At 52.5% G+C, this 21,751-nt stretch overlaps 1 protein-coding gene and 1 long non-coding RNA gene across 5 annotated transcripts in view; one reads left to right on the top strand and one right to left on the bottom strand.

Annotated features, from left to right (window-relative positions):
* FOXP1 (forkhead box P1) overlaps positions 1 to 21,751 on the bottom strand; it is a 206,536-nt gene that overhangs the window by 148,945 nt on the left and 35,840 nt on the right. The window lies entirely within an intron of this gene.
* On the top strand, positions 1,314 to 9,215 carry LOC311631700. Its single transcript, XR_014796629.1, has 3 exons — positions 1,314 to 1,354; positions 1,550 to 1,620; positions 9,087 to 9,215. It is a non-coding gene; the product is annotated as an uncharacterized lncRNA (long non-coding RNA).

Raw genomic sequence — 21,751 nt, 5'->3', positions numbered from 1 at the left:
GCAGGAAAGAGCACCAGGCCCTGCACCCTAACTCCCCCAGGAGACCCCCGAAAAGGGAAAAGCCTTCTCTCAGCAGGCTGACCAGGAACAGGGGGTGCTTCCTTCCCCTGTGCGCCCCCTCCCCACCTGGTTTTCACTGGCATGAAACTGGTGCAAATATTGTCCAGAGTGATTCCTGAGCTGGGCGTCCTGCTGCGGGCGGGCAGACCTCTTCCCCATGGCGCAAGACCAGGAGCGCCCCTGGCCCTATGCCGCTCAGGCTCCCTGGGCCCCGGGCCAGAAGCCAGGACAAGTGGGAAAGGAAGGGGGAAGGAGCAGGGAGTTAGGGAGCCCTCCCGCAGACCTCAGAGCAGACCTCAGAGCGCAGCCTCCCGGGAGGGAGGGAGGGAGGGAGGGAGGGGAGCAGCACAAACAACTTGAGGGTCTCATCCCACAGCAGAGGAGGGAGGACAGAGGACATGGGACACAGGGAGGAGGGCAGGGGGAGGAGAATGGAGGAAGGACAGAGGACATGGGACAGAGGGAGGAGGGCTGGGGGAGGAGAATGGAGGGAGGACAGAGGACATGGGACAGAGGGAGGAGGGCAGGGGGAGGAGAATGGAGGAAGGACAGAGGACATGGGACACAGGGAGGAGGGCAGGGGGAGGAGAATGGAGGAAGGACAGAGGACATGGGACAGAGGGAGGAGGGCAGGGGGAGGAGAATGGAGGAAGGACAGAGGACATGGGACACAGGGAGGAGGGCAGGGGGAGGAGAATGGAGGGAGGACAGAGGACATGGGACAGAGGGAGGAGGGCAGGGGGAGGAGAATGGAGGAAGGACAGAGGACATGGGACACAGGGAGGAGGGCAGGGGGAGGAGAATGGAGGGAGGACAGAGGACATGGGACAGAGGGAGGAGGGCTGGGGGAGGAGAATGGAGGAAGGACAGAGGACATGGGACAGAGGGAGGAGGGCAGGGGGAGGAGAATGGAGGAGGGAAAACAGAGGGAGGAGGGAGGGAAGAGGAGGGAGGAGGCAGACAGAGGAGGTGGAGGAGGAGGGAGGAAGGTGTCCCTGTGCCTGAGGGCGCAGGGCAGAACCCCAGTTCCCAAGTTGCAGCAGCAAAGGGGCCCTTCGCTGGGGACACTCACGGAGAAGCCAGAGAATGCTCTGCCAGGAGCTTGGCCAGTGCCTGGGGCTGGGCTCCTACAAGTTGGGTGTGCTGCTCTTTCGGGGGGCGGGGCGGGTTTGGGGAGCAGCTGCGGGTGCAAGGGGAGATGGTGTGAGTAAACAGGAAGCAGGGGAGGCAGCAGAAGGTGCAGTGGCCCTGCAGGCAGAGGAGCCAGAACTCCTCCAGGCTCTGCTCAGTGCGGGTACAAGGCAGGGTCCGGGAGGGAGGGGGCTAGAGGGACGGAGGGGGAGGCGGGGGGGGGGGCCCACGCGGGGGTGGGGGGGCCACGCGGGGGGAGGGGCCCAGGCGGGGTGGGGCACTGGGGCCCACAGGTATCCTCCAGCTGCCTGGGGCCCTGAGAGGGACCTGTGAGTGCCCACACCCGCCCGCTCCGCAGGCCGCGCTGGGCCCGGTGCCTCCTCAGGACCTACTGGCACCTCCTGTCCTGTGCCCGGAGTGACTTGGCAGGTAGGTAAAGAGAAATGCTGAGGGCTGCGCAGCCAGCTCAGAAAGGGGATGCAGGTGGAGCAGCCAGGTGGCCCATAAAGAAAAGGGGTGGGAGGACCCCAAAGGCATGGCTTGTGGCGGCGCTCAGGCCCCGGGGCAGCTGATTTGCAGCCTGTGGCCCGGGTGCGAGCACGTGGCTGAAATGACTGTCAGCGGGAGTTCACATAGGCCCGTCCTTTCTTCAGAGGAGGAGATTTTTTTTACTGGAATTCATCGTCTTTTGATCTCACATTCAAAGCAATGGCAGCTTGATAGACATGCACGTCTGAAAGCAAATCCAGGCACTGCAGATAAACTGCCAGAATATGACAGGCAGCAGCATCTACCGCGTCTGAAAATGAAGAGAATGGCGTGTCGCCCGAGTATTACAATAGCAGAAATCAAGAGACATATTAGGTGGAACTGATCAGGCACAAAAACAGTTCAAACGGCAGATCACAGAGGCAGAGGCCTGGGCTCCGGAGGAGGACGCGAAGGCCCTTCGGGCCCTCAGGCTGCCGGCTGCCTCCCTCCCAGGGTGAGCAGCAGGAGGGTGAGCAGAGGTTCAGAGGTGCCCCTGCAGCTCAGCGCCTCCCGCTCCTAAGCGCTGCCCACCACTTCCTAGCAGTCTATTTCCAAGGAAAAGGCCGACCCTCCCCGGCTCCGTGTCCAGGACGCTGCATTCTGTTGGCATCCCTGAGTCTCTAATGCAGTTTTTAAAGGCACAGAGCTGGGCGCCATGCACGGGATGATCTGGAAAACCTCTCCACAGAAGAGCCGGAAGGAGTTCGAGGTGGGCTACAGAGCTCCAAGCCCAGCTCCCTAAGATGAACACAAAGCCCAGCCACACCAAGAGATGCACTTGTCCTGTGGACAGAGAACTGATCACTCAGCAGCTTGGAAGCTAACTGCAATTCCATAAATTATCCCACAAACTTTCTTAGAGGCTCACAGTATTTCTTTCAGAAGAAGCCTCTTTCTAATTAGAGTGAGTGCATATAATGAAAAGGTAATTTCCCCAACATTTCCTTTACTTACAGCTGTTTGTTAACAAACACTGAATGTGACTGGCAGCATCAGGTTCAAGGGCACCAGAGTCCCACAATCCCACATCACCATTTAGCCGGTGGCACTGCCACTGCCAGCAGTATCCCCACCCCCCGCGCCCCCTCCAGCCCAGCGCCAGAGCGGCTGAAGCACCTTGGATTAGAAAATGAGCCCTCCTCCCATCGGCATAATAAGCCAACAGTACAATTTGGATTTAAAAACGTTTTAACCCATTTAAAAGCTGTAATCAATCAGTTGAGGATTTTTTGCCTCATGCAAACAAGACCCCTGGGTAACTTAGTTACAAATGTAAAAAACAAGCAACACAGAAGCCCTATTGGATTCTAGGACCGTTTTTTAGCAGGTTACCTTCTATCCTGTCTGCACAGCCATCTGATGTGCCAATGTTGGTTACTTATCTCCAACCCAACTCGAAGTAGTTTAATTGTAAAAGCAACCCTTAGAAGCTTAATGCAGCGGTTGCCAACCTTTCAGACCTCACCGATCACCAGTGGTCCATGGACCACCGATTGGTGACCACTGCTTTAATGTGTAAAAGCAGCTACTATTTTTCTCCATTCTTAAAAAAAAAAAAAAAAAAAAAAAGGTTGATTTTCATCCTTACACAAAATCCTCCCAACTAAATATTCCATGTTGCTATAATTGTTACAATTACCCCAAACAGGAAAGTTTGCCATGTACCGAAATGCAAATTCCCTTATATGTCATAAAATACCTTCTTCTATGAAGAAGGCTCCAACTGCCACAGCAAAGGAGCAGCCGCCATTTCCTTCCTCGTGGCCATTAAAATCCTTCTCTGAAACGAGCTGCGCATAAAGACCTTCGTTAATATAATTCAACTACTGCTGTTTTTTATATATAAACAGCATCTGATATGTCATTTAAAAACCTCATAATAATATCATTAAAGAGTTACCATGTTTAAAAGAGAAATGTCTGCTCAGGGCCATGGGAATAGTAGCCATTCTCTAGGCCCCTTCCTGTCTCCCTCAGACTTCTCCTGGACTTGAATGTCACCACAGACCTTGAATCCTGAATGTGAAATGGCCTCACGCTAATTGCTCTAATTGCTTGAAGATGTGCAGGCAGGTGAAACCCGATCCGCGGCCATTGTAGACCAAGAACAACACTGGAATGTTTACACAGTGGTTTGATTTTAATAGACAGAGGGCTGACTTTAAGACAGCAAAAACACAGCTCATAGGTGACCCCTAATGCAGTCCTCCTTTAAAAAGAAAAAAAGACACACCACAAAATACAGTGTCATTTCTAAAAGGCAGTGTCCTAAACGCCAACTGACTCTGAGTGAGTATACTTTTCTTTTCACCTGACATTTACACCCGAAACTCTACTCCAGATACATTTTTTTTACCTTAAAACAAAAACGTACTTTACATGTCAGCCACCTTCCAAACAGATTATGACTTTACGGTGGGTGTTTCCGTTCATTTAAATTTGAATTGGGTGCCTGTTCTCTTAAAGCAGAAGTCTGTCTGTCCTTGTTTATCCCCTCCGCTTATGGAATCCCTGGCCCTGTGCATTCCCTGATGGCAGTAGAGCCCAAACCCTCTCGTTTGGTGCTTTAGACCGATGTACAGCCCCTCGAGCCCTTTGTCTTCGCTGCTGGAAAGGACTGTGGTCTGTTTCCCATCTGCGGGGCCAGGCTCCACCACTGTGGCCACTCTCCCTGGATATTCTAATGAGCTGAGGTGGATCCTGAGATTTGGCAATGGCCCCCAGAGCCCTCTCTTAACCGAGAACCGAGCACAAATGTTACCAGTGCTCGTCGGGAAATACACTGCAGCAAGACCAAGCTAAAGAGGCCCACAGCACCACAGGCGCTGAGACAGTGACCGCCGAGGCCAGCGTGGCCCGGAGAGGCGCTGAGCCACACAGACATGTCAGACCTGAAGGGAAAGGAGCATTTCCAACAAGCCAAGAAGTACTGTGAATTAAGAAGAATTAAACATTTACTACGAAAGGAAAAAACACCGCAAAGTAACCACATCATGCTGCGGTTAAGCTGGGCAATTGAAGGCAGCAGGTGAGCCCTGAAAATGGGGGGCACCGAGGGACCCTCCTCCCTGGAGCCCCTCGCGGTGAAACTCACGAGGAGACTAAGGGGCAGAATGTTCTTTTAAAGTTATCAGACACTTTGTTACATAAGCCAGAGCAGTAAATACAGGCGCTTCCATCGCTGGACCATTTGTCTCCCAACACTGCGAGATGAAGCAATAAAACAAAAATAACCGCACAGGACGCCCTCCGAGGCCCAGCCACCTCACATGGTTTACGGACACTCATACCTTGTTCTGAAAGTTACAATACCTTATTAAGAAGCAATGCCCCTCAACAAGGGAGGGGGCAAGTGTCCATTTATATCCACTTAAAGATGAAGTATAAACTAGTCCTATCCAGCGAGAGAAACACTGAGCGAAAAGTAAACAGCCCCGCACCCACCTCGCTCCCCTCTGAAGCTGCGCGGTGCCTGGTGCCAGGGCAGGGGTCAGCCGAGCTATGCTCAGCTGACAGGTTCCGTTTACAGCAGGCCGGGCTTTGTTTGGATATACTGGCCTTGCTCACCGCCAGCTTAACAACAGATGGTAGAAAACTTTCATTATGCTGCACAGGACTGAGCTACAAACAATCCAGAAAGCTGTGAAAAGTTTAACTCCCTCCAACCCAGGGCGCCCACCAAAGCCTGCCCACAGCCAGGCCAGGCCAGGGGCCTGTGGAGGCCATGGTCACAGCAGCTGCCCACGTCAGCTCCAGGCACCAGTCCCGATGCCAGAACAGCAGCGACCACCAGAGGCTGGAGTTTAACTGTTCAAAGCCCAGACTCCTCAGGACTGCAGAGGGGCCTCTCTTTCCCTTTTCCCAAATGCGCCTTCCCCAGCTCCCTCCCGGCCTGCGCTCCTCCCTCTGGAAATTGGGAGGACAAGACCACATAGCCTCACTCTAACACCTGGGTTTAAATGATTTACCCAAATCTGTATATAATTTAAATATTCATTAAATCGATTCAATCACATGAACCCTAATATCGCCTAATGCTCTGAGACAGGATATAAACGCCCCTTCCAGGGTGTAATTCCATTGGCAATCTGAGAAGCCTTATCACTAGAAATGTATTATTTTCATATTATTCAAGAAATGAACAAATGTGTTCCAACAAATGTATTTTAGAAGCTACCCTTTCCTGTTATTGAAAGAAAATTGTGTTTATTACTCCTTTAGCATAGTGTAAACTCATAAATGTCAACAGCAAGTACAAGGAAAACTGTCAACTAAATATTGTTTCCTTCATGAGCTGTTCTTCCAAGTCAATTATGCCTTTCAACTTCTGGGCACTGTATGATAAACTGGCAGTAAAATCAGGCACATTAATATACCACGGTGCCTTGCCTGCAAAGGTAATTAAAGAAGTAAATGACTCATAAGAACAGACATATTAGCTGCAAAATGAAAGGCAACTGAGCTGCCACATAAAAATATGTACCATTAAGATACTGCATTTTCATATTCTTGTAATCAGCTTCAGTAGACTAATGCTTATTTAATCCAGTGCTGTGCTAAGTCCATCAACAACTGTTTTCTGCTGTTTTCTCCTTGACTGAACATTAGGAGAGCAGGTTTGGAATAAATATAGCCATGAGACTTTTGCATACTCAATTGAAGAACAGGTTTTTACATTTTAAAATCTATTTTTCTTTCTCCAAGAAATACAGCATAAAAAAAAAGATTACTGGTGGAGAAACAAATCTATATTGCTAGCTAGACTCTCTTTAAATAGCAGCCCACGTCAGGGAGCGCTGTCTCTAGGTGCACGGCCACAGGCACCGGGGAAGGAGCGCCAGGCTCGCTGGCCAGGCCTGTGCTGGAGGAAGCCTCCTCTGTCCATAAAGTTCTCCATTCCACAACAGCGGGAAGAACAGTTACCCTGGGGGCGGACAGAGGAAGCCAGTGCCAAGGCGGACTGGTGGGCAGGCCTGGAGGGGAGGGCCAGCACCCCGCCTAGCGGAGGTCAGCCACCGGGCCGGTCAGGACCTTCTCAGAGAGACGGGAGCGGACCCTCATGTTAGTGCTCTGCTTCCCGTCTCTGCCTTGCACACTCCCATTTTGCTCTCCTCTTCCTGTCCTTCCCATCAGCCTCCCTCCAGGCCGAGCCCCAGGACACAGAACCCTGCGGCCTGAGACCTGGCCATGCTCACTTTCCTGCTTCTGGCATCTCGGTGTTGACCAGGGAGGCGAGGCCCCTGTTTGTGCTCTGACTGTTCCGGGCCTCAGACGCATGGAGGCTCCTGGGGGCTGGAGAAGGATGTGCGTGGGCAAACTGGGGCTCTCTGCAGGTGACCACGTGGCCCAAGGCGTTGCCAACTCAGCGCGGGGGTTTTAGCTTCCAGACCTGGCAGATCCCCGTGTGAACACGGCCCACGAAGTGAGGGGATGTCTGTCTCTGTCACACTGGCCAGCAAGTCACTCACTTTTAACAGCTGATGCATCTGGATGAGGTCTGCTGATGTATCAGCAATCCAGATCAGATTCCTGTGTCTCAGATCACAGGCTTTCAACAAGAGCTAAGTTCTAGATTGCTCACAAGTTGCACCTTCTCGCCTCCCTCCTCCTGGGAGGAGGAAATCTCCTGGGCTCCCACACCAAGGCGGCCAGCTGGGCCGCAGGCGGTCCTGCAAGGAGGGGAGGACGCCCCCAGGGCCAGGCTGGGGAGCAGCGGGACCTGGTGCCCGGAGGTGGCACTGTCTGGGGCACATGAAGGAGGACTAAGTGCTGCTAACTGCTTCAAAATGGGAATGTTAATATTTAGGGACATAATGGGATGGGGAAATAAGCATTTCCGAAGTCCTTACCAATAAGGCTTTACAAAATATTGTTAGCTGTTAATAATACACCATTACCAAAAATGGAAGGTTATGAATACCATGCATGTAACCTTTGTATTCACATGAAATGACCGGTATGTGTGAACAGAATGGTACATGATTAGTTCAAAAACAAAAGGCCCTCCTCGGAGAAAGCAAGGCGGGAGGCAGCTCCTCCTCGGAGCCTGATATTCGTCGGACTTGAGCAGATTAGGATTCCAGCGTGTAATGAGGAACGATGAGCAGGGGAAATGCCACACCAGCTCTCACAAGAGTGACCATGCCCTGCGCTCCTGAACACGCCGCCGCCGGACAGAGCACCACAAGGGCAAAGCTGCTGCGCGGGAGCAGCGATGGCAGCCGCGTTCGAGTCCATTAGCCGCCGTGTGACAGGGGCCCATTCCCCAGCACGCGACCTGTGAAAAACCTCAGATCTCTTCAAATCTCCCAATTGGATTACTGCATTAATTCTTAGGAACTGCAATCCTTCAACCAAGTCAAATTACCCTCATTAACAGTGGGAAAACTGCCTCTGCAATAAGTTTAAAAAAAAGATATTTATTACCTATAATCACTTTCACACACTTCGCCTAGAAATGCGATGACTGACGCCAACAACTCTGAAAGCAGCAGATCCTGGCCCTGCATGTTAATCTGGTTACAATGAAGAGGAGAGGCGCTGCTGGCGTCGCAGTGTTCTTCACATGCACGGGGCACTTCCTTTGTAACCACAGCCTCTGACGGGCGCCAACAGCCGCGCTTCCTGGAGAGGACACGGAGACGCCATGCCCGGGGCCGAGCCCAGCAGCCCCCTGTCCCTGCGCCCTGGGGTCACACTGAGGAACTGCGCAGACGGCAGCCTCCCAGGCTGCTGATGCCACTGGGAGCAGCGCTGGCCCCGGCCTCACCCGTGAACTGAGAGGCAGGCAGAATGGAAAGCCTGGGCCCAGCTCGAGCCGCCCCTCTGGATTACCCCACTCCGTCCTCCTGCCTTCCACAAGGACCAGCACTGCAACCTGCTCTGCTCTGCCCCCTCACTGGTCTCATGGGGAACACGGCAGCGGGCAGGTTATGGCAAGTGAGCTCCTGGGAGACCCCCCCTCCCCCCGCCCCACCACCTTGGGCTCTGCTGCTTCCCAGTGAAGGGGCGCAGATCCCCGCCCTGAGGAGAGGAGGACTGGCAGGGGGCTGGGCAGAGGCCAGCTGGCCTGTGTTCACCAAACAGATGATCTTTATGCCATGCACTAGGAACGGGAAAGGGGGAGCAGGACTCCACAGGAACCTTCCTCATAAAGAGCTGAAGTTCACAACGAACCCCGGGGGCGCGGCCGCCTCCGAAAGGCCTCCAGAATCATCAGCAAAAGGCATGTGAGAGAGGCATCCACTGCACTTACAAGTTTGAAATGAGGAATCTTTATTTAGTACAGAATGAGAAAAGCCAATTAAGAAGAATATCTCCAGTGATACTATAATCTGTTGTAACCTTCTGTTTATAATTTCCAGACCCAGTTGTTGTCAAGGGGAACCCTGCCACTCCCTGCCCTCAGGTCTGCGGAGGCATGGCACAGCCCACTTGCAACGACAATGCCCCACCTCACTGTGCACCAGGCATTGGCACCCACTGCCCTTCCTCTTCCAACGACCTTCAAGGTGGGAACCATTACACCCATCTCCCAGAGGAGGGGAACAGGCTCAGAGGGCTGACTAACTTGCCAAAGGTCCTTTGACCAGGAGACAGCTGAGCATGTGACAGACCAGCCGGGGATGTGGCAAAGGGGAGGGAGGAGCCGTTAGAACAATGTGTGAAAATTCAGACACAGCTCCCGGCGCCCACTCCGCCCACTCTGTCCTCTTTAGGAACTGCTTCTAAGTAGGTCTGGGACTAATTGGAGGTGATAGTGAAGCTTGGGAAAAAGTCAGAGCTACCTAAAGGAGGGCTAGTGACCGAGGCATCTTGGACATTAAAAATCTGCAGGAAACTGTGATCCACACATGAGCTGGTCCATGATTGGAGACTCATCACCCACCTCCTAACCAGTGGCCCTGTTTTGAAGGACAGCTGTTCCTCTTTGGTTCTGCCTTTTGTAGACTCTCTCTCTCTCTCTCTCTCTCTCTCTCTCTCTCTCTCTCTCTCTCAGGAGCCAGTGATTGTCAACCAGATGCTTTTCAAACAGTAAACGCTTTAGCAGTAGACCTCCTGATGAACAGACTCTCTACTCTAGCAACCTTTCAAAGCAAATGTGAAAGTTACCTTCCTACAAGGACCAGAACCGCACATTCTATTTACATGTCAATTAAACACATGCTTCTTGGTGCCTACCTGTACCCAGCACCGTCCAGGCGCTGGGCCTACGAAGGTGCCTCTTCCTGAGGCTCAGATTCTAATGGGAAGTAGAGATAAGATACTGGAAATACACAAATCCAGAAATAATTACAGAGCCACTTGAAGAAAGCCTTAATAAAAGAACAACTTCATTATTCTTGTCATTTTTAGCCTAGTCTAGATCGGCCAGCAAGGAACCTGTCCATGAGGAGGCGACATTTAAGATGAGAAGGAATCAAACAATAAAGGAACAGAGAGAAGTTCAAGGAGATGGACCACAGAGGTTGAGAAGAAATCACAGGTTGAAACATGCTAAAACAAAAGATGAGCTCACTGAATACACAATTGCATAAATACTGTTTTATCTCATTTTTTTTCAATCCTTAATTTTAAGGCAAAAGGCATACACAGATAGATTGTTAATGTTTTAATCAAATGGCCTAGTAAACACAAAATGTTGGCAATAAACTCTAAAAGCATAAAAGAACTGTGTAAGTCCTACTGGAAAAGAAGCAGCTTAGAGCTGGCTGATTGGGTCCGTCTGCACCTTCTATGCACGAGGCACTGGTGGAGGCAGCGTTGCAAGGTGACCTCCCACATAGGTACTCCTGTTCCATATATTCAACCAAACACCGGGCAAGGTGTTGATGTGAAGGATTTTGCAGCTGTATTTAAAGTCCCAGGTCAGCTGACCTTAGGAAAGGGAGGTAATCTGAAAGGGACAGAAACAATGACATGAAGTTTATATTTTGGAGTTTATATTGGAGTGTATAGGTTAGAGATGAAGTCAGAGATTCAAAGCACAAATAAGACTTGATGTACCAGTGCAGCCACCAAGGTGGAGGCCACAGAGCAGTCAGTGTGGGCAGCCCCTAGGAGCTGAGAGGCCCTGTCTGACAGCCAGAGGGAAATGAGGACCTGAATCCTGCAGCCACAATGAACTGAGTTCCACCACCACCACAATGAGAGAAGCATATTATTGGCCAAAGCCTCAGACAGAACTCCTCAGCCCAGGTAACACTTCTGACATAGCCTTCTCATACCTGTGTCCGGCTTCTGACCCACAAAACTACGAGCTGCTAAGTTTGTGGCAATTTGTCCTAAGACTAGTACATGCAGAAAAGAGAGATCATTCTGTCTGCATCTACATGTTATCAGTTTCTCTCCCTCAATGAACAAGCACATCAGTGGAGGGGAAGCGCAGGGGGGAGGAGGGCAAGCAAAGGGGCAAACAAAGCTCACATGGGCCACCCTGGCGCCCGGGTAGGCCCCCTTCTCTCTGGGCCTCAGTGCCTCGCCTACGAGGAGGAGGTGACAGTAATGACTAGTGATGGGCATCTTAGGAGAACACAGTGGTGAAACACATGGAAAGTCAGGAAACAGTCCAAGGTATTCTGTCTGTGGTGTGTGTGTGCTTTCCGTTTTGATGTTTGGCTTCCTTTTCCAACTGTTGCAATTATCTATTCTAATAGCGGTCAAGACCCAAACGAGGCGAACGAGGAGTCCTCTTGGCCAGAGAAGAAGGGACGAGGTGAGTGTGCCTGAAGACAGAAATCGGCGGTGACCACGGGGCGCTGGGGCCGGCGGGCCGGGTCTGAGACAGGCTCGTGCTTACAGACCTCGGCAGGAGCTGGCACTCAGGCGGTGGTGTCGCTCTACATTTACCAAGCGGACTCTCTGGGTGTGGGGGGTATGGTGCTATAAAGTTTAACACAAGGGCATGCATAGTCACACCATGATCGGGACACAGAGCAGCTCCATCACCCCTACTGCCCCTTCGAGCAGCCTCCCAGCCACACCCACCTCCACCCCTAACCTCTGGCCACTGCTGACCGCCCCTCACATGTGGAGACATGTGTCACTCAACATGCCTCTGAGTGTTCCAGCTGCTGGGGAGACGAACAGCTTGCCCCTCGTTATTGCCGATACTGTCCTGCTGTATGGAGACACAGCACCCACGCGCCTACAGGGCCTGTGGGAGTCCCCCAGCAAAGGCAACTACACGTGAAGCTTCTATGGACATGTGCAGGATTCCCGTAAACATATGTCCTTTCCTCGGAGTGAGTGCTGGTCACAGGGAACTGCATATTTAATTCTTAAAGAAACTGACCAACTGGTTTTCAGAGTGGCTGCCCACCTGCCTTCCCATCAGCCATGCACGCAAGTTCATTTGTTCCACACCCTTGTCAGCCCCTGGTATTACTGGTATTTTCCAATTTTGCCATTTTAATAGGCATGAAGTGGTATCTCATGTTGTTGTTGTTTTCCCAGCATTTCCCTAGAGATTTCATACATTCAGTACGTCCTTTTGGGGGACAAAATTTCTGTTCTTTTGCACATTTTTAAAAACAAAAAAAATTATTAGTTTTGATGTTTCTTTACAATGTCTACGTACAAGTCCATGGTGGGATATATGCTTTTAATTTTTTTCTCCTTGTCGGTACCTTGTCTTTAACCAGAAATTACATTTTCAATTTAGAAAGTTCTTTTACACTATGTCGGGGAGGAAAGTGGGAAGAATTTTTAGGTTGTGGCACTTACCCAGAAACCCAAAGAGTGGTTGGGGGCACAGGAGGGTCCCTCCAGGAGCCGCGGCTTGCTCGCCGGCCATTGCGGGCAATGCTCAGAGCTGTGAGTGATGGGGCTACCTACAGGTGCTGTCTCCCGCCCTCTGTTCTAGTGCCGATGAACCATCCCAGGTAATAAATCAAACAAGTCGGAGTGGCTATTTGGATGGCGAGATAAGGGAAATTAATTCCAATGTCCAAACCTGGCCCTCCTTACACTAAAAAATGACTTAGAAATACTGGTCCTTTTCATGAGACTGTCCTGGAAAACCAATGCTCAGAACATAAACACAGAGCTGACTCGCCCTCTGTGTTGTCAAGGGAAGCACTGCTGTCTCCTGAGACTGGGAGTCAAGGGGAAGCATCGCTTATAAAATGAAGAGCGAAAAAATAAAACACTGATTGAGCAAAAGATGTCCATGGACCTTTAAGTAAAGGAGGATTATATTAACAAAATGCATGTAGTCACATTCTTTCAGTCCTTAAAAAAAAACAACTACAAAACTTTGATGTGCTTTGCAAACTACTCTAATTGTCTCATCTTCTCTGAAGCTCAGACTCTTTGCATTTCAAATGTGAACAAGCGTAAACAGCAAGAAGCACCTCACAGGGCGAGACTCCTAGAGGACAGTGAGGTGCAGAGCGAATATCTGGCCACAAAGGGCAGACAAGGTGCCAGGGAAACCAGCGACTTGTCTGAGCTCCCAGGGACCCCAGCCGGGAACAGGGCAGGGTTACTTCCTGCCCACACCACTGAGCCCACTCTCCTCCCAGTGCCAAGCTAGCACGGTGGCCAAGGCCATGGCCAGGGCCCAGCTGCCTGTGCAGGCCTCCCGCACACCCTGCCGGAGGCTCACAGTCCAGACGCCCAGGCTGCCAGGGCAGCAGGTGCACGAGAGCACGCAGCGAAGTCTTATGTGGACCTGGATCTGTGACCACATCCGGGGTCTGCTCCATGTGTCACAGCCCCCCTGTTTGCTTCCCTCCTGCCCCTGACATCTCTGCTCTGCAGGCAGCCGAGGGGCCTTGTGAAGGCACATCAGCCGGCCACTGTAATATGTCCAGGGCACCTGCAGGCTCACGTGGTCCGCACGTCACAGGGCTAACTAAGAACATTGGTCAAACAGAAGAAGGACAAACTTTTGAGCCAGGGTAAGGAAGCTCCTGTAAGATGCCAGCCTTCTCTACATTTTAAAAAAAATATTTTAAAAAGAAAAAATGAAAATGGTCTTCTAATCTCAGAGGTATAATAACAAGAAACTCCAGAACTATAAAGAAACAACTGACAGATAAAATTGCATCAAAATTGAATATGGCAGATAGCAAATTCAAGGGATTGCTGAAAACACTAAGTAAATAACTGCATTTCAGGAACCTAGAGAAAAGGTCTAATTCTTATGGTACCTATGGATCTCTTATAACTTAAGAAAGAAATCCAATAGATCAGTAAATAACATGAAAAATACAGATGTTGCCTAAAAAATGTTGCTGGCCTCACTGTTAGGGAAAATTTGCATCTAATTTCATTTATTTGGTTCCCCCATTTATTTCTGAACCAGGTGTCCAAGGATAAGGTGAAGCCTGGAGCTGGAGAGAAATGGAAGCGGACTCGGCAAGCAGGGCTGCGCAGCAGCCGCTCCCTTCGTTTGCCGGAATCGAAGGACGAAGCATGTGAGTGATGGTGGATACTGGTGCAGGTTCAGGTTCCGCCTTGCTAACCGGGAACAGTCTTACTGCCGATCTCATTTAGGTCAGTTTGGTGGGATTACCCAGAAAGTGCCAGCCAATGTAATCCAAACTTTTTTTTATTATTATGTCAGGCATCAAGCTACAGCAAACAGGAATCCTGCTCTGGACTCCAGCAGGAACGTGGTGGGGAAGACCTACAGGGATGGAGAATCAGGTGTACGGATAGAACGGGGTAAGAGAAGCTGCTGAGAGTTCAAAAGGGAGGCTCGATCGTGTCCAGTCCAATCTGTCAGAGATGTCCTCTGTGACGCCCCGACAGTGTGAAATGGTATTTGAACCACACCCTGAAGGACAGAGGATCTGTCCAGCTTACACATTCGGCTGGAGCTGACGCAGGTTTCCTGGGCCAGGCCGGAAGACAGCGGCGACAGAGAACAGAGCTTACTAGGAAAGAGAGTTCAATAGCTCTGAAAAGCAAAGCAACAATAAACCCCCGATTCAGGAGGAGGGTTCCCTCCTGCTCGGGCCATGGGGGAGATCTCGCAGGCTATGTGTAATGGGCCAATCTGGGGTGACGGAGGGGGGTGGGGGGGCTGGTGGATGCCTGTGATTATGCTTTTAACTTAATAAGCATGTTGTGTACCGGGTTTAATCGCTTCTAAGGTTCCTTTTCTGTGTTTCATTGTAACACTTCCCAAATTGGGATGCCTCTTAAAAGAGATAAGAAAGCATATAATTGCTGACTTGGCTGACATTCTCATTTATTTCTGCTATACTGGTATAAAATAAAGGTCTGGGTGATTCCATAAAATACAGTATATTCTATTTTATGTACCCAGTCTTACATTTAAAAGATAACAGATGTTTTTAAAAACTGCAGTATGCCTTTCATCAAGTGGACAGACTGTGTATTATCCTGTGTGCCCTTACGGAAGAGACAGGCATGGAGTTCACGCCTCGGGTCTCGGTGGGAAATGCCCAGACAAATGGATGATGCTTCCGTCTAATTCCGTTCCTGCTGGAAACCAGCTTCTATTAAAACAAAAGTATATGGGGACTCTACTTCTGTCTTCACCCAAATCTGCAGCCAGTGAACGTTCTCACCGCACACGCCCCTTTCCTGTGGGTGAAAGTGGTGCAGGGGTTGGGAATCAGTGATCTGCAGAAGGGATCGCTAGTTTTGACCAACATGTCCAGCAACAGCCCTGACATTTGGAATTCCTTAGTGGGAGCTCCCCCAGCAGTGCGATCACCCGATCCATGGCCAAACTTCAAAATAATGTGGTCCGGACGTGCGGTGCCATCCCTCAGGAGCTTCGGCTTGGGCAGGGATAACAACGGTGCTGCCAACACCAGGGGCCTTGCCTGACGCAGGCTCCCCTCCCCCTCATCCCCCTGCCCTCACTCTCCTTCCTCCCTTCCCTTGCCTACCCAGGTTTCCCCGAGGGAAGCCACTGATGGGTCTGATGGGAGACAAGGTGAAACCAACAAGTGTGGGAGGAGCTGTTGGAAGGAGCGGGTCAGCCTGCGCTGGCAATGTGTGCATCTATTTTCTCTTAAAGAGCAGCTATAATTTAGAATGGTAAAATCATGTCATTAAAGCCACTCAACTGGAATAAATTCTCCTTCTGATACGCATTGAGAGAGGCAGTTCATATTCTATACCTAAAATATATCTATTACCTTTTTGTGTCTACCCACCACTTCTCTTTTTACCCTGATACTTGAGATGAGTTTCAGACTGTCTGGCAGGAGGAGAAAAAAATTAAAACAACTCTGAAACTCAATACTTATCTTACTCATCGAGACCTTTTTGATCTCTGTGAGTGAAAATTAATCCTTAACTGTAAGTATGTTCTCCAACTCCCCAAAGCACAAATTTCTAATGTCTTCTGACATTCTCTAAAAGGACCATTAAAAAGCATGATAATTTCAATTAATGAGTTAAGTTCACACTCAAGTGATGGACTGGCACATGCTATTTTCAGTTACGAGTCTACCACACAGAGTGGAAGCATCACCTGAGCCACAGCTTTCTTCTACGTTCACGTTGCCAACTCGGATTGCTTTCTCCAGGGTACTGGCCCTCCGCCCCTGGGGTCACTGTCCTCTCGCCACCTCCTTCCATATCCCCGGATCCTGGCAGGCAGGTGTGAGGGTTTGAGCTGTTACTGACAGGGACCCAGCTGCCTACCTCTCGGCGAGGAGCAGGCTGCCGCGCACTGCTGTGAGCTCAAACCCACACAGCCACTTGTTAGCATGTCCCTTTGGGTGGGTGAAGTCAGTCGTCCATGTCTCAGTCTCGACTGTCAAATTGAAACAATGCTACCCGGAGTACATGTTTGTGTGGGGCATTCAGTGGTACCCGAGCCTTCAAGGTCCACGCCGTGAGTGGATGCTGTTAATGTGGTATTTTATCAATGTTCCTTTGTCCAGGCCCAGACTCCCACCCGCAGATACGGAATTGGCAGCTCCCAGCGTGTGCTTCCTGTCTCAGGAAGGCTGCCTGGGTCGGGGGGAACAAGGGCCTGGGGAGGGAGGACCTGTGCCTTGGGAACAGGCAAGAAGGTTCTGAGTTCTGCTCATCGCTGCCCACCCACCCAAACACCCACAGACCCACAGACGCCTGCCCTCCCACGTGTACAGGGGTGTGGACAGAACCACCTGGCAGGAGACCCCGAGGCACAGTCGCCGCTGTCTGCAGTCACAGGTGTAGTCAGCAGTTTGACAAATCAAATTCCTTTTGTTTATTTCCAGTAGGAAATGCATGTCTGCAAAGTCTTTTTTTCTTCTTCTTCTTTTCTTTTTTGACAGAACCACTGAGACAGACGTAATTGGGCACACAGGAAACTAGCCAGAAGAGTTCAGACTGAGCCAGCAGGAGCTGAGGGCAGGCTGCGCTCCCAGGCCCTCCTCTGCCTGCTGGCCTCTTCCAGGGACAAGAAGTCCAGGGCCGGAGAGGGTGACCAGCAGTCGCTCCTGGAGCAGGTCCTAGGACTCCCGGATGTTCTTTCTAACAATCTGCCCGCCTCTCCCCACAGGCTCGCATGCCACCCCGAACAGATCATGCATCTTCCCAGCGGCGGTGCCCTAACAAGGTCACCCTAACAGCGTGAACTCGCCACAGGCGACCCGGAAGGCGCACCTCCCGCGTCCCCATGGGAACGAAGGGACCGCACGAGGCTTGCTCCGTGTCCTTCAGACAGGACACCGCAAACGTCCAGCAGACGTCTTCGCAGGCTCTCCAAGGCCAGGCCCACTAAGTGCTCACTGTTTCCCTTGGCTTCACGGAGCACACGCGTGTCAATGCCTGCAGTCGGCAGTGGGGAAGCTGAGGCACGGGGAGGCGGAGAGGCTAACAATCTCTTAATGATCCCAAGCCTAGGACATGGCACAGACAGGGCCCAGGCACAGGGCTGCGAGCCAGCTGCTCCAGCCTGCCCGCCGCTCCTCTGCCCTCTCTGCTCTCCCGCCTCCTCGAGCCACGCAGCTCCGCCCCCTCTTCCCTCCCCGAGGAGCAGAGGGAGCAGGGCAGCGGTGGCTGTGCAGACAGGACCTGAGAGAGATGGCCCGTGGGTACGGCAGGACTGTGAACAGGATGGACGCTGAGGCTTCTTTAACGTTACTTTACGGGGCACAAGGGATTGTGCAGATGAGATTAAATCCCTCATCGTGGACTGGGAGTCAATCCAAAGAGCTTTTTGTTGGTGGACCCGCCCTAATAGGAGAGCCTTTGAGAGAAAGACAGGCTCTGCTGTGGACAGTCCTTCTCTGGGCCTGGAGCAGACAAGCTGCCGAGAGTGCTGAGGCCCGGCCGCGCTGGGCCCCTAGTTCCGTTCCCTCATCTGGAAGTGGTGGGTACTAGTGCCTATTCATAGAGCTGGCACAGAATCAGCCACGCGAGCACCCACCGGTCCAACCAGAGCCTGGAGAGTGTCCTACGGATACGTGTGAGCTTTGCTATTAAGCTACGCACTTCCCTGTTCACCGGGCCTCTGTGCCTGTCTGTGCCGGAAGGCTGGTGCCAGGGCGCTGAGCTGCCCTCCTGTTTGGACTGCCGGAGTCGGCCTCACCGCTCAGCAAGTCTGTGGCTGCCCTCCCTCCATCTCCTCTCCCACCCCAGCTCTCAGCAGCCTCCCAAGTAGCCCTTCTCAGCCCACGCCGGCCCATCTGCACCGCCACAGTGAACTCTGTGACCAGAGTTTACGACTGTTGTCACCCTTCAGCTGAGCACATCCTGCTTTCTAACTAATAACGTCCATGGGGGCCTGGGCATGAGCCTGGGTGGTGCTGCATCTGCCCGATGGCCTTGCCCAGCTGGTGTCCTGGGCCAGGGAGCAGGAGCTGAAGACACTGTCGCTGCGAAGTTGTATTTCAGTTCTCACACATCCAACCTCTCTCTCTAAAGGGCTTTTCCAAGCCGGTGGATAATTCCTCCTCACCGCACACAGAGCACGTCCTCAGCCGGGGAGCAGGAGCTGTGCGCTTCGACCCACTCCCCAGCGCTCCCACCTGCCCAGGGAGGAGATCCCACTTGAAAAGAAGTAATACATCACAGCCGCTAAGCCCTCGGCTGAATGGGGCGGTGAGACACCTCTCGGAGAGGCCTGGCCGGGTCAGGGTGGAGTGCGCACCCTAAGGTGAAGAGGAGGATCCCAGCCCAGCACAAGAAACGCCACTCCACGCTCGACTCTACTCCAAGGTAATTGTCAGAGTCACACATGAGGGCAAGCAGCCCATCCCACAGATGTCCCCAGCGCCACCCGGCCGGGCTGCAGTGGCCGGAGCACCCCGCTCCCTGCGGAAGCCGTACCCGGGGTGTTCACGCTGCTTTGCAAACTAGAAGACACACTCAGGGAGAATGGAGGGCTGCACTATACAGTCACGGCGGAGACATCCCAAAGCGTGCTCTCTGGGCATTCGGTGGCTGCTGCTTTCACTCTGACTACTCGCTGGGGGACCACACTGGGTGGAGACAGAGGAAGGGCAGCCGGCATTAGCCATGTGGTGGTCGGAGCACATGGCTCAGTGCCGGCTGCCCTTCCTCGCTGTATGACCTTGGCGGTGACTCGATGCTGCATCTATGGAATGGAAGCTCTCTGGGCCCAGCACTCGCACGCCCGCACTGCTCTCAAGACCCATGCGCTCACCGTTCCATTAGGTGGAGCCAGTAGAGGTATTGGAATGAGAGCCAGGGCTGGTTTTTTTTGTTTGTTTGTTTTTGTTTCTACATTTGCAATAAAATTTCAAAATAGAGATTAACTTGGGGAAAATGAAATTACTCAGTTATTGTTAATACTAGAGGCCCGGTGCACAAAATTCATGCACAAAGGAGGGGAGAGGGTCCCTCAGCCCAGCCTGCACCCTCTTTAATCCAGGGGAGGGCAGTTGGAAGGATCAGGCTTGCAAGAGAGGGCAGTTAGGGGGACCAGTCCTGCAGGGGAGGACAGTTGATGGGGGAACCCAGGCATGCAGGGGAGGGCAGTTGGGGAGACCAGGCATGCAGGGTAAGGCAGTTAGGGGTGACCAGGCTGGCAGGGGAGGACAGTTAGGGACAATCAGGCGGGCCCAAGAGCAGTTAGGCATCAATCAGGCTGGCAGAGGAGTGGTTAGGGGTGATCAGGCTGGCAAGCAGAAGCAGTTAGGGGCAATCAGGCAAAGGCAGGCAAGTGGTTGGAGACAGCAGTCCCAGATTGGGTGCAAGCTGGGCTGAGGGACACTCCCTGCCCCCACCGTGCACAAATTTCATGCACTGGGCCTCTCCATTGCCATGTAATACTGCATTATTCCACACCTAACCACGTGAGTCCAGGCGCAGCTACCCTTTCATACAGGGCAGGAAACTGAGATTCAGAAAGTTCAGGATGCTGACACAAGCCATGGTGCCATTTGGGTTGACACTCAGGTTAGTGTCAGTCCAATCCAAGCCTCTAACATGCTCTTACAAGTACCCCAGGTACATAAGGAATTTCTGGAAAATGCACTCACACTAAGCAGGGTTCTATTTGAAACAGACTCTTACCATGGAACTGTTAGTACAGAGCTGCCCCAAGAAATAAAATGATGGCCACATATGTAATTTTAAGTGTTCTAGTAGCCACAATGATAAAAAATGCAACGAAACTGGTGGAATTGTTAAATGTACTCTAACCCTTATGTCAAAAATACTATTATTTTAACATGCATTTTTAAAACACTAAGCCTACTATGTTTTGAAAGCCTGGTATTTCCACTTCACGGGTTCTCCCAGACCAGCCCTGGCCAGATCGGCAGTCCTGGCGCCCGGCTCCCACTGGGATAGCGCAGACCAGCTGGCAGCTTTGCAGGGACAGCTCGTGAGAACGATGCTGAGAGAAGCCAGTGGTGCCACTGGACGGCTGCATGCACCTAAGTTCGCACTGGGAGTTAGAGACAACTCAAGCCGTTTGCCTTGTTCTCAGCTATCACCTGACACCCACCTCTAGGCTGCAGACTCGATGCGATCCTCACCTAGTGCGGCACATCCGGCCCTGTTCAGGGGTGAGCACGTCTGCACAGTCCACATGCTTTCTCTCCTGACGGCAGGGAAACGCCACAGGTGACGCAGGTGGACAGAAAAGACAGCCCCGCAGCCCAGGTAACCAGGGAGAAAAAGGGTGGTTTCTTGCCCTGAGCTGTGGTCAAGCAACAAACAGCTCCATGGAAACAGCGTGGCCCTGGGCGTCCCGGGAGGCTCGGCTCAGGGCCCCAGTCCAGGCCTGCAGTGATCGCTCCGGCAGGGGAGACCTCGCCCAGCGGAACAGCAAGAGAGTCAGGGCGACTGTTGTACAACCGAGTGGCCTTAGTCAGCAAAACTCCCCAGGAAAACGGAACTGGCTCCGGAACTAGAAACGTCTTCAAGAGAAGGCGGAATGGGGGGGTCCTGTGGCCTACCCCGCAGAGGGCGTGGCAGCCTCCGCCCTCCTTCGGTGGCTTTCTCCCTCCCTCCCTCCCGCCCTCCTCACCCCACGCTGAGCAGCGCTGGAAGGTGTCACCAGCCCAGGGGCTCAGGACAAGCCTGCACCCAGCACCATGTCGGTGCTTCGAGGAGGGTGCACCCCAGCAGAAGGAAAGGGAAAGGCTTTTCAAAACCGAGAAACCACCACTGAGTCCCGATAATCGGGGCGTGAAGGGGGGCATTTCAGGGGTGAGGCTCCAGCGGGCAGCAGTGCTCCGGGGGCTGGACGCCGGGCTCACCCAGGGGCGGGAAAGGCAGGTACCGTGTACCCACGAGCAGAGGCCTATGTGACTGGCAGTTCCCGCCATTCGAATGCATCTGACCTCAGCACTAAAGGCCAGTCTGACCTCCAGCATCTGCGACGCGGACGAAGAGGAAAGCACGGCCTGGCGCCTCCAAAGGGCTCCACGGGCAAAGGCACCAGAGCAGGGCCCGCTGTCGTCTGGGGGCCACGCGGGGCCTGGCAGAGGCACGGCCAGCAGGGCTGACAGGCCAGAACAGTGCACGTCTGACGGGGAGAGGACAGGGAGACCCAGCCTGAGGCCTAGAAGGGAGCGGGCTGCCTGCTCGTGGTGCCGGCGGAGCTGGGAGCGCCTAGGGCGCCACGGCGTCA

The sequence above is a fragment of the Pipistrellus hanaki genome (genome assembly GCF_964339955.1).
Source record: "Pipistrellus hanaki genome assembly, chromosome: 13".
In the NCBI taxonomy this organism is placed as follows: Eukaryota; Metazoa; Chordata; class Mammalia; order Chiroptera; family Vespertilionidae; genus Pipistrellus; species Pipistrellus hanaki.
The sequence above is the reverse complement of the archived record's forward strand: the minus strand, read 5'-3'. Positions and strand labels throughout refer to the sequence as shown.